This window comes from Malurus melanocephalus, unplaced genomic scaffold (assembly GCF_030028575.1).
Source record: "Malurus melanocephalus ecotype Western Australia unplaced genomic scaffold, MMel_1.1 scaffold_272, whole genome shotgun sequence".
In the NCBI taxonomy this organism is placed as follows: domain Eukaryota; kingdom Metazoa; phylum Chordata; class Aves; order Passeriformes; family Maluridae; genus Malurus; species Malurus melanocephalus.
In genome coordinates this window covers 204,555-216,314 of record NW_026623504.1, presented here as the reverse complement: position 1 = coordinate 216,314, position 11,760 = coordinate 204,555, and the positions used below count along the sequence as shown (strand labels likewise).

The 11,760-nt window shown below is 41.8% G+C and overlaps 1 long non-coding RNA gene across 1 annotated transcript in view; it reads left to right on the top strand.

Moving 5' to 3' along the window:
- Positions 1 to 639: 639 nt before the first annotated feature.
- LOC130579405 (uncharacterized) overlaps positions 640 to 11,760 on the top strand; it is a 52,076-nt gene continuing 40,955 nt past the window's right edge. The window contains exon 1 of the long non-coding RNA XR_008965984.1: positions 640 to 759. This is a non-coding gene — a long non-coding RNA (uncharacterized LOC130579405). The remainder of the gene's footprint in view (positions 760 to 11,760) is intronic.

Below are 11,760 nucleotides of genomic sequence, written 5' to 3'. Positions count from 1 at the left end.
AGTTACCCCAGTGAACAGAGCCCACACACCCGTTAACTGTGCAGAGTAATCCCTAAAAAAAGGATGGAAAGGGCAAAAAGAAAACACCACTCTTTCCAAAGCAGTAAAACCCCAGAAATGCTTCGAGGTAAATACTGGGATAAATAAATAGTGCCTGATCTGAGAGGCTGGATCCTGACCCCCAACCTCAGTTTGTCCCTCATCCAGTGAAATTATGATCCAAGGTGAACTTTTTTCAGCTGGCAGACTGTGTCACCTCTGGTGTGTTTCTGACGTGACAATTTTTTTTTTTCTTCGTGGCCATTTTGCAATTTTCTCTGCGTTTGTTTTGATTGTAAATAGGCACACACATTAGCTAAAGCCAGATAATTTTCTCCTGGCCAGCTTTGCCAGTAAATCACTGAGCTATGTAATTGGGTTTGTGTAAAATTATGCTCTGCAAACTTGGGAATAAGTAAAACAGAAACAAAAAGTTGGTTTTTGTAAATAGCACCATTTTTTTTTTCATGCAAAACTTCTGTTTGACTCCATTTTCCCATTCCCTATCATAATCATTCTTTAAATGTTGGATGAAAATCCAACTGCAGGATAAATTCAAGCAGAACTGGTAATAATTTSTGGTTTGGCTTGTAGGTGGAGTTGAAAACAGTGGTTAACTGCAAGCAATAYGTTATGAAGATGATGGTGCTCAGACAAATACCCAAACAATTTGATTCTGATAAATTGGATGCGAGATTTTGACCAGCATGAGAAGAACAGGTGAGAACCCTCGAGACTGAAGCAGAAATAATCAGTATTTTGATGGTCAGGGAAAATATTGCTCCAGCAGCACAATAGATCTTCCATTAGAAACTCAAAATACTAATTACAATCTGCCTAAAGACTTATTATAAATGAAGTGGAGATAGAAACATGTTTATATTATGGGGAGGCTTATTTGCAGATAAGCAGGAAACCAGTCACACATCTTCACAAACATAATTTTAGCTGTTTTAATTAGCAGGTTTGCTTTGATTTAATTTAATTCAGCGATTCCTTCTATCTTTACTGACACATGTGCAAATAAAATGGGCTGACCTGACTCCTGACACCCCGTTTCCTTTCTCATTTCTGGATTTGTTGTTGTTGATTCCGGCAGTGTTTACGGTGGAATGATGGGGTCAGCACTTCCTCCCAGCACGGCCACAGATGGAGGGTGGGGATGACAACTCTGCATCTGAGGGGGCTTTTTTTTACCCCAGCACTGCTGATTCCCGAGGTGCTGGGTGTCAAAGGCCAGCAGGAGTCCCAATAACCTCCAGTTTTCATTTCTATTTAGGGTCGGAATGACAAAAGATATCCTTTTTTTTTTTTTTTTTTTGTGTGGCTGTGGTAAAAGCAAAGTGACCTTTTATTTGCTGTAGAGCCAGACCCTGGAAAGCAGCCCCACGTGTGCATCAGCTTTGGGTGGAAAAACAAGCTTTAAAGCTGTCAGAATTCATATATTTAATGTTTGGAGATTTGGTGGGTTTATTTAACAGCCCAAGTTGTTATTGACAGAATAAGAACACGTAGTCCAGGATAAAATCACAGCATTAATACAGCGACAAAACCCCGATCTGTGTTGACTTTGTTGAGCTTTTTGTTGGTCTGAGGGCTTGGAAAGTATTTTTTCTTCTTTATGTCAGAAAAAACAATTGTTAATAGGCCAGGTGTTGTTCTCCCTCCCCTCTGCACCCCTCCCTCTGCAGTGTCTCACGGCTCTATGATGGGTAATTAAAACAATCACTGAAATGTTTCAAAGCTGTTGTAGCCTTTACTTGACTTATGAAATTCCTATTTGAAGAAGAATGCTAAAATTAATTTGTATCTGGCTCAGCAAAGTGSTCTTTACTTGAGCAATGGACTTTACAACACTGCCAACAAAAAGAATGGAAKTAATATTATATTTGCCTTTATCTGGGGTTATTCTGTTAACTGTTTTATACTGGAAATTAATTTCAATATCATACAGATGCCTACAAGTYCTGAATGCAGCAGTTTTAGCATGCAGCCACGGCTCTCCTAGCTCATCATCATGGTAAAAATAAGAATTMAAAAGGAATAAACTTGCCAGGACAATTAAATGATTCTGCCCCCAGATAATGGAAGGACGAAGTTTATATTCTTGGACTGTGGAGTCTGTAAGAGGGAAAAGTGTCATTAAAGAAGTATTGTGTGGTTATTTTGAAGAGAATAGTAATTTTACAAGTTTGTCTTTCTACYGAAAAAAGTACTTTGGAGACTGGGAAGCAGAAATTGGAATAGGARCACTTTTGATGTGGAAACTCTCTTYGGTTTTTCTTCCCCATCTCTGTTTTTCATGTTTCAGTTCCCTGCTTAGGCAGGGCTTTGGAAACCTTGTAATTCATCCATTATGGAATTCTTGGTCTATGGAACAGGGTACAATTATTAAAATAAGCTTYCTTGTAATATATTCTTTTTGATCCCTAAAAAAACCTCTTAATCTTTACAAATGAGTGTTTTATGTCAGTGTGAAGGGGTTCCTTCTCCTTTCCTTTCCTGCTTTGTCCCTGTTTGGGATTGGCACTTCCCTGGCATGGACAAGAGTGGTGGCAACTGCTGCAGGCAGAAAAGTCAAATTGAGGAATTTTCAGGACGGATGGAATTGGTTCAGGCTCTGAAATTACTGATTAAAAAAAAGGAATAAGCCACGTAGGATGAGATGTTTTGCATGTCCTTCGTTGGTGTGTGGGGAATCCTTGCCTGGTGTGGAAGTCAATATGTGAATAAAGCAAATGTTTTCACATGTTTACTTATGGAAATCTGAGAGATACCAGGGAAAAGGGTGCAAACCAAAAATATCAATGCTGAYAAATCCAAACAAGGACTTTTCCCTGTTAAATTTCAAATGTATGGCTATTTGTGCAAACATTTCCCATTTATCAAAGGCAACATAACCTCGTCCTCTGTTTTTCCTTCTTTATGGATGTTTTAACTCCTTCATGAATGTTCCTAAATCCTTTTTTTCCTGATCACACACAGGTATGGCAAACAAATTCACAAATGTGGATAAAACTATGACTTAAATCCTTCTCCACGCTGTTGTGTCAGCACAACTCAATCTGACAGTGTGTTTTTGCCAGGTGGAACAAAGAGCAATAAATTAGTTCTGAACATTTATGATCTTGCATTATAAAGACTCCAACAGACTGTGTTCAAAATCAATTGTCAGAGTGATGGGGATTAATAACTCTGGTTCCGTAACCTTTTCCGTATCCACAGCCTGGCTGAGGGCACGTTTCGAGATCTGCTGCCATATTTCATTATTGCAACCTCCGTTTGAAAGACCTTTTTGATGCTTAAAAAAAAAGAAACAGATTAGTTTTTAGTAGGGCTGGATGAATAACTCAGAATTAATAATTCACTCGGTGAATTTTGCCTCTTATTCTGCAGGAAGGGTGAAAAAAAAAAGGTTTCTCAAAATTTTTCTATCAGTTCGTTGGGTTTTTTTTTTTTGTTAATCAAAAGTAGAAATCAGAATTCAGGGTGTGTTRTGTATTTGTGATTGATCAGTCAGGTGGTACTGGTTTAATTCCCCAATTAATTGAGGACAAATACTAGAATAAATTTCATGATTAAATATTTGAGGAGAGAGTATTTGAAAATCCCACGGAAGCTTAAAATCAGGTTTTGAAAGAACTCTCGAAAGTAAAATTCTGAATGCACGAAAATTATTGGAAAGGAAACGTAAACAAGGCAGGAATGTGACCAGGCCAAGTTCATTACAAGACACAAATAAGTCTGAGGCTCCCACAGCATTTTCCAGCTGTGGTTTCCCCTCTTAACTCCAGCACCTGTTTTGGGAGAAGAATAATAAATATTGGGATAAACATGGGAGCAAGGTAAACGAGAGGTTTATTGAATTCCCCTGCCTGCCAGGCTACTGTGCTGTGTTTTATGGCAGTGAAATGTTTGATGTAAATGAAACCACGAGAGGAACTGGCACTTTTTGGCTTTCTGTGCCTCCCAACTGGAATATTTGTATCCCACCGGTGCCAGCCCTGCCAGGCTCAGGGCCATCCTCATATTCTGCCTTTTCGTGCTCTTTATTTTGCTTTCTGCCTAAATAGAGATAAAACAGTTAAATATTTCCCAGCCAGATCCCCATATGTGATCTCCAGGGCCGTGCATACCATCAAACTGTCATTTCCTTCGATTAACCTTCACCTGACCTCCCTCCCCGAGGCGCTTTCCGATCCCCGGTTCCTCCACCGGAGCCTCTCAGGTGAGTGCATCCGTCACTCAGGGGCTGGACACATCCCTGCACAACTCACAGGAGATGTTGTGATGGAAATCTGGGCAGAATTGCAGAATTTTCCCCKGGTTACACAACCCAGAGCTGGATTTGTGTGCCCAAGTGCAAAGGAAACGCCGCTCGGATAAGCGCTGCTGAGGAAATGTGAAATTTAGGAGTGTCTACGAAGTGTTTTATGAATTTTATGAAATATTTAGCATCATAAACGGTTCATGACTGAGAACTACAGGATTCTCCTGTTGTAACTCCTTCATGTTCTCGGGAAGGGCCAGTTTGTGGARAATAAAACCACTCCCAGGAGAGGATCAGAGTTAAGGAGTCCCCTCCTTACAACAACAAAGTTTGAAAATTGTTAGGGTCGTCTATTTTATAATTTTGAAACCCAACAGGTCTGCGCTTAATCTCAATTTTTAATTTAGAGATAGCAAGAAAATTAAATTAGGAAGGCCAGCAGAAATAAGAAATTTCCAAACGATTCATCCCCACAAAAATTTCAGTTAGTTCAAACAGAATTTTTTTTTTTTTTTTGCCTGGTGGTTTGCAATAAATGCTGTTTGTGTCAGTTTGGGACAGTTTAATTTTATTTTTTTGTCCTGAAGTTCCTCTAGAGAGAATAGTACGGAACTGAGATATTCAGAATATCAGTCAGATCATACTTTGGGCTGACAGCAGAGAAGGGCAAAGCCTACATCGAATCTGTAACTTCTGCTTCTGGGATAAAATGTATTTTGGGATGACAATAAAGGCCATGTGTGATGAAGTATCTCCTCATCTCAAGGTAACTGGTACAGTGGCACAAGCTGGAATGAAGCACTTTGGTTCTAGGCTTAATTTGACTGTTAAATCTTGGGATTTTTTTTTGCTGAGAGATTAAAAATGCACCATCAGAAGCCTCAGCATCACATCAATTCCTACGGATGAGGATGGTTCGTCCCTTAAATCAGTCTGTGATGTAGCAAACTGGTCAGAAAATTCCTCAGCTCTTCATCACCAGGCATAATTTACAGATCTTACCGGATTTTTGTAGATATAGAATCATTGAATTGTTTAGTTGGAAAAGACCTTTAAGGCCATCAAGTCCTTTTCTTTGCTAAATCCCAGTTTGTCCTTTTTTTTAACATCCCATTAACGCTCAAAGAACAGTTTAAGTGTGCAGCATTCCATGATTCCTGCTCAATCCCCCAAGATCACCAGACCTGCTGAAAAACAGTGATCTTTAAAACAAGAAAGAATTGCAGTAAAAGATTTCTGTGCAAACATTGCATCCGTTCCTTCTGCCAGGAGTTTATAATCTATTTTTTAAGTTTTTATTTGTGCTGCCGTTTTTTTTTTTTTTTTCCCATTCCAGTGGGAATGTTAAATTTATAAATCAGGTGGAAGCAGATATTGCAGATGCAGAGTGGGGATGTTGGTGAGCATGATGGGGTTGTACTGACCACTATCACTGAGGTCCTGCACTGGTGGGTGACTGGTTCTACTCTGTTTTAACAAATACCTAAAAAAATTAATTCTCTAATTCCACAGGGACTGTAAAAATCCCACTTTTGGAGTAAATGTGACCTGTTATTGTCCCTGTTGAGGTTTTTGCAAATGATTTTCCAGAAAAAAAAACCAACCCAATATTTTCTGCTCAATCCTCCCCCGACCCGATCCGCAGTGATGGGGCTGTACTCACCTGGTGGAGTGGAGAATTTAAATGGAAGAACAAAAAGAAACTGAAATTGCCTTAGGGATTGAGGTCAGGTGAAGGTTAATCAAAGGAAATGASAGTAAAATGGCATTCAGGGCTCTTGGTACATTTTTAATCATTCCTCTCTCTCTCGCTCTCATAAAAGACACAAAAGATGTCCAACTTTTTGCCTTTGTATTTAGTTAGGGATGACTTTTATTTTTGTCTTGATTATTTTAAAATAGCCTTTCTTTGAGATTTCTGGCGTAGATTTAGCTCCTGAAAACTTGCATTGCAGTGCYTTAAAGATGTGTGTGGGAAATTGGGAATGTGTGTGTGGGGGGAAGAAGAATGTTAAGAAAAGGGAGTAATTTTCCCCAGAATATCTCTCATTTTAACTTCTCTTTCTCAAGTGATAGATTTTGAAGGATTTCTAGAAGTCATGAGTTTAGGGAATAAATACTCAGAAAAGCTAAATATTCACATTATTACACAAGTGTCAGGCTAAGTGAAGTTCATGATTGCAACTACTGGAAACAAGAATAGTTTCTTTCACACTCTGCTAATCTACAAGTTATTGTTCTGGTTTTAACTGTAGGTATTTTGTATATTTTTTGTAAAAAATATTAGGATAATCTCCATGATTGCATTGAAATCTTGAAGTCACGTTTTAATTTTCAGGCAGTTGTTTATATTCTGATTTTGTGTATGTGAAAAGGCCCCGTTTGGGACCTTTAATTTCCCAAGTTTGGAGTTGTCACTTTATGCCAGTCACCTCAGATAACTTTGGCATAACCACAACAGGAACAGCAGCAACTTTATGTAACTTATAACTGCCCAAGGCAACTTTTAAAAAATGTGAGCAATGCTTTTTTTTTTTAAAGTCTGTTTGTACGGACTCCCTTCCCCCTGGAACACAAAGGGTCCTAAAGGGGATGGATTAAACCCAAACAGTTTTCAACTGAGGGTGTAGCAAGTGTGTTTTCCCTGGGATGATGCAGCTGGAGCTGAGCTTAGGCAGGACTTTGAGCCGGGTTTAGGCAGCACCTTGAGCCTGCAGCCCCTTGCAAGGACTATCCTCACTGTGAGTTGCAGGAAAATGGAATTTTATGCACATGAGATGCTCCACATTTCGAGGGGGAAAAAAATAAATAATCTGGAAGTGATTTCTGTGTGAGTCCCTGCGCTGGTGTGGCTGGGGATTGACACTGGGACCGTGGCACTTTTCGCCAGATCCCACTTAGCAAGAGCTGCCACATGGATGCCAGATGGGCTCTTTGCCAGGCAGGAGGAGGAGGAGGGAAAGCCCTGCCCACCCTGCAAATGCTGCTGAGAAAAACCTGCCAGGGAATTAGTGCAGAAAATGGGGAAAATGGGGAAATTGTAGCAGAAGTGGTGGAGTGGGGGTTGAGTTGGGTTGAGCTCTCTTGCAGGGATGGGGAGAGGAACGTGATGGGGGAGTCTGGGCTCTGGTCTGAGAGTGCAGATCCTCCCAGCAACAAGTGCTAGGTTTTGCAGGCACAGGGAGATGAGGAACTTGGGGATTTCTGTGCTGTCAGGACCTGGCTGGGAATTTTACAGCACTGTAACAATGCCACTGTCAGGTTTATGGAGGGCATTTTTCACCCAGCGCCAGCCTGAGCAGCCACTTCTGCCTCTGTAACCCCCCTGTCTGGTAAAACGTCTGCCCATTAACAGAAATCCAAGTGATTTTTGATGTGTCTTTGTCAAAGCAGGAATATCTGTCTAGGAAAGAGAATAAAATGGGAGAGGGATCATTTAAAATGAAAACTGRGTACCTGAGCAGAAGGCAGCGTTAACTGCTGGCAACTGGAAAACTCTTGGACTGAGGGAATGTGATTTTTCCAGCTGGTCCAGTGAAAGATGTCCCTGTCCATGGCAGGGGAGTTGAAACTGGATGAGCTTTCATATCCCTTCCAAACCAAACCATTCTATGAATGTTTTTCTAAAAACAAACAGCATGACCTCAGAATTTTAATGAAATAAATACTAAAAAATCACAGCCAGATCATATCTCTATTTTAAAAACATCCAATAGAAATATTCAAGTTTTTAATACCCCTGCATGCCCAAATTATTCAATATGGGAAAGATCAAGTTGATTTGAGCATTTTTATTCCAACTTCTGGGATCATCACTCCCTCTCCTGCCCACGGAGCCCGTCCAGGGTCAGGGCTGCTTGTGAAGACAAGAAGTTATGGTCTGAATGTAGCTGGATTCATGCTTTTGGGGTATTTTCCATGTTGCAAAATGACTGTGGGATAAAGTAGGAGTATTTAGAGTTTTCCTGAGGGAAGAAAGTTGGGTTTGTGGGCAGAAAGTGGGGTCTTGTGTTCAGTCTCTGCTGGAGCTGAGGTGGAGGCAGGGAAGCAGCTGAGATGAGGGAAGCTCTGCTGGGTGTCTCAGTTTTTCAGGCTGATTTCACCATCTTGTACCAAATTACCAGCCTGAGAGGGTGCTCTGGATGATGAACTTCACTGGAGCATCCAAGAAATATGATAAAATGTGGTGGAGGAACAGCAATAGCTGATGGCTTCGTGTTTCCTTCCGCTCCTTGTTTTTGGAGAGAAACCTGCCATGAGAGAATGCTCAGGTGATGCCTTGGTTTCTGTTGGAACAAACCTCTTGTCTCAGTGTGATCCCTGAGCTTTCTGATACAAATATCATGGTTTGGTACCTTTTTAGAAGGATGTTTGGGTCCAAACCTGGCAGAGCTTTGCTGGGTGTGAGGGTTTGGGGAAGGTCGGGGCTGTGCTGGGTACAGAATGCCTGGGGCCAACAGAGAGTTTGTCTCTGGTGCTCTCCTGTTTCCACCTTCATTTTCCACCATCAGGATGCAGGGATGCTCAAGAGAAAATTCCTGCTGCAGTATTTTAGATGTGTGATTGAGGTTGCTCCTGGCTGTAACAAAGCACAAGCTCTGCTCGTTGAAGGCTCTTCAGTTTCAGGCTCAGATTCTCRTTTGAGCCTGGCTCTGGGTGAGCAGACAGCACAGAGGGAACAGCTCCAGAGCTGCCACCAGGCCATGGGCTCTCACCTGAGGACCCAAATCAGGTCCCTTGTGGGGACAGAACCAGTCATTGCAGGTGGCTCATTTATCTTGTGATATATCCTCAGTATAAGCAAAGTTTAAGAAAGGAAGGAGACAAAGCCTTTGAAAACATTCCTAAGTGAGGAAATTTCACACTGAGCTTGGGTGAAGCCCAGGTTTCCCCAGATTCAGGTAAGAACAAGCTCCATGATCACCTGCTGGGTCTCTGTTTCTCCTGGTGCTTTGTCCCAGGAGCAGCTTGGGACAGTCTTGCAGCTCTGGAATCAATGAAAAATAGAGGGCAGTCAGCTCTCTTTCCAAATGAGGGGAGGTGGACACCCTTCCTGAGGTTATTTGTTGCATCACCAGAAGTTAATGTAATGCTTAAAACAGAGACAAACTCAGTTCTGAGGGATTTTATCCAGAAAATGCCGTGGAGCAGTCGCTCCCTGCACTCTCTGCTGCAGCAGGATGGGATTCCAGAACCATCYGTGCCATGTGCTCCAGGAAAACCTCACCTGAGCAGGGAGSTTGGGCCAGATGATCCCACCAGTGGTGCCTCCAGCCTTCCCATTACCCTGTGAATGTCTGGAGGAGAGAACTCACCACCAGGACGTTTCTTTATGGGTTTATTTGGAAATGTGAGCTGCCTGGAAGGCGACCTTTGCAATCAGGGATGCTGTCCTTACCAGAACCATCAGAAATTTGGGAGGGTTGAGGCTGTCTGGGCAGCTCTGAGAGGCTTTGGACAATTTGCTGGGGCCACCTGTGGTTTTTGGTTTAGAGAACGTGTCACCACGTTACTCTGGCATCTGTTCAAAGTCCTAATTCTGTRGATCAGTGTCTTTCAGATGAAGAAMGYRAAATCCTCTCTTGCCCCTGGTGTCTGAGTAAATTGATATCAAATTCTCTAATGAAAAGACAACTGTTGTCAGCAGWGGCAAGCAACAAGAAAATCTGGGACAGGAGGTAACTTCATGATGGATTCTACATCCTCAGGGACTTTCTGAGCTCTGAGGATTAATTTTCTATTATATCCACGTGTGGGGCTTTCCTTAAATACACTTCCACTAACAACTTAATACTTTTTTCAATTACGGTATCATGAAATGCTACAACTTTTTTTGACATTCTGCCACTTGGAGGCTGATCTTTTCATGTCTGTGACCAGTGTTGCTCCCTTTCACTTTCCTTAAATGATGCATCTTTTTGCTGCCCCTCTGAAGCCATGGTTTTGTGGAAAAAGGGTTCTTTGCTCAGGGAAAAAGCCCTTGGGAACTGAACTTCTGTAGTTTGTAGGGAACCCTCATTCCATGAGTTTGATCTGTAAGTCCTGATGGAATTGCAAAGCCTCACCATGAGTGTCTCTTCTCAATGTTTTATCTCAGTCAGAGCTGTTTGCTTTATTATCCTTATTTTTTTAGTTTTATTTATATATTATTTCTTTTATAATTTTTTATGTAAGGTAACTAAGAACACTTTCAGACAAAAAAGTGGTTTTAACATGTTCATTTTTATATGTCCACATTCTTGACCGTGTGAGATAAAGTCAGAGCAGCAGAGATCCAGAATTTCCTGCAGCAGCTTTATACTGAACCTGAAAATGGATTRCTCAGGGTATGAGCCAATGGTTTATAAAGAAGAAGGATTTGGGTAACTGCAGATTACAACCTCCTGCAGGAGAGTGGTCAGGAGCTCAAATAGTTTGGAGTTCTCCACTTGGAAGTGTAGGGAGTTGGAGAAGGAAAAATAGAGAATGTGAGGTGTCTGAGAATTACCTGAGTGCTGAGGAGGGGCTCCAGGGCTGTTTGTCACTAAATCAGGCCAAGATGGATTGAGGAGGTGATTGRTTGGAGGTGAAATCTGTAGAAGGAGCTTGGGCAGATTTGGAGATTTCCATGGCAGAGCAGAGGATCCTTGTGCAGGCACGGAGCAGGGACCAGGAGCTCTGTCTGCCCCCARCCAGGATGGGATCATGGAATTGTGGAATTTGGGTTGGGAGRAGCCTTAAAGTTCCTCCAGTGCCAYCCCTGCCATGGGYAGGGACACCTTCCACWRTCCCARGGTGCTCCAAACCCCRTCCAACCTGGCCTTGGACACTTCCAGGGATGGGGAATCCATAACCCAAAGGCTGGATCAATAAAGTGTTGGAAAACAGCTGCTTTCACACATTTTCTGTCTCCTGCACTGAGGAAAAGAGGTAAAACCTTCCCAACAGCACAAGGGACACGTGGCCGTGTGTCAGCACAGGGAACATGAACTGATCCCAGTTAATCTTCCCTCCTTCCTTCCTCACCTCCATTTTATAAACTGAAATTGGCAGGGAATTACGGCCACAAAACCTGATTTCTGCCTCAGTTCTGCTGCTCGGCACAGAACTACCTGACAATTAATATTTGTGTATACCTTTTGAAATCTGTGACCTTTGGGGAGTTGACAGAGYTATAATATTGGTCTTTGTGTGCTCGCCTGGCTTTTAAAGTCCCTGCCTGGTGGATGTAAGTTCAGTGGATACAGATCTGAAACTTGATTTCCTCAGTATAGCTGCATTAGCATTCAGCTGTGGGTATGTAAGATAATAGTATTAAAAGCAACCTTCCATCCTGTTGTCATGGATGCAGCACAGCCCAATCCTGGGAGCAGTACACCACCAGTCTTTGTACAATCTCATTTTTATCTACAAATTTTGATTTAATTACACCAGAAATTCTGCAGCCGTCTATAATGTATGATTTTATTTTC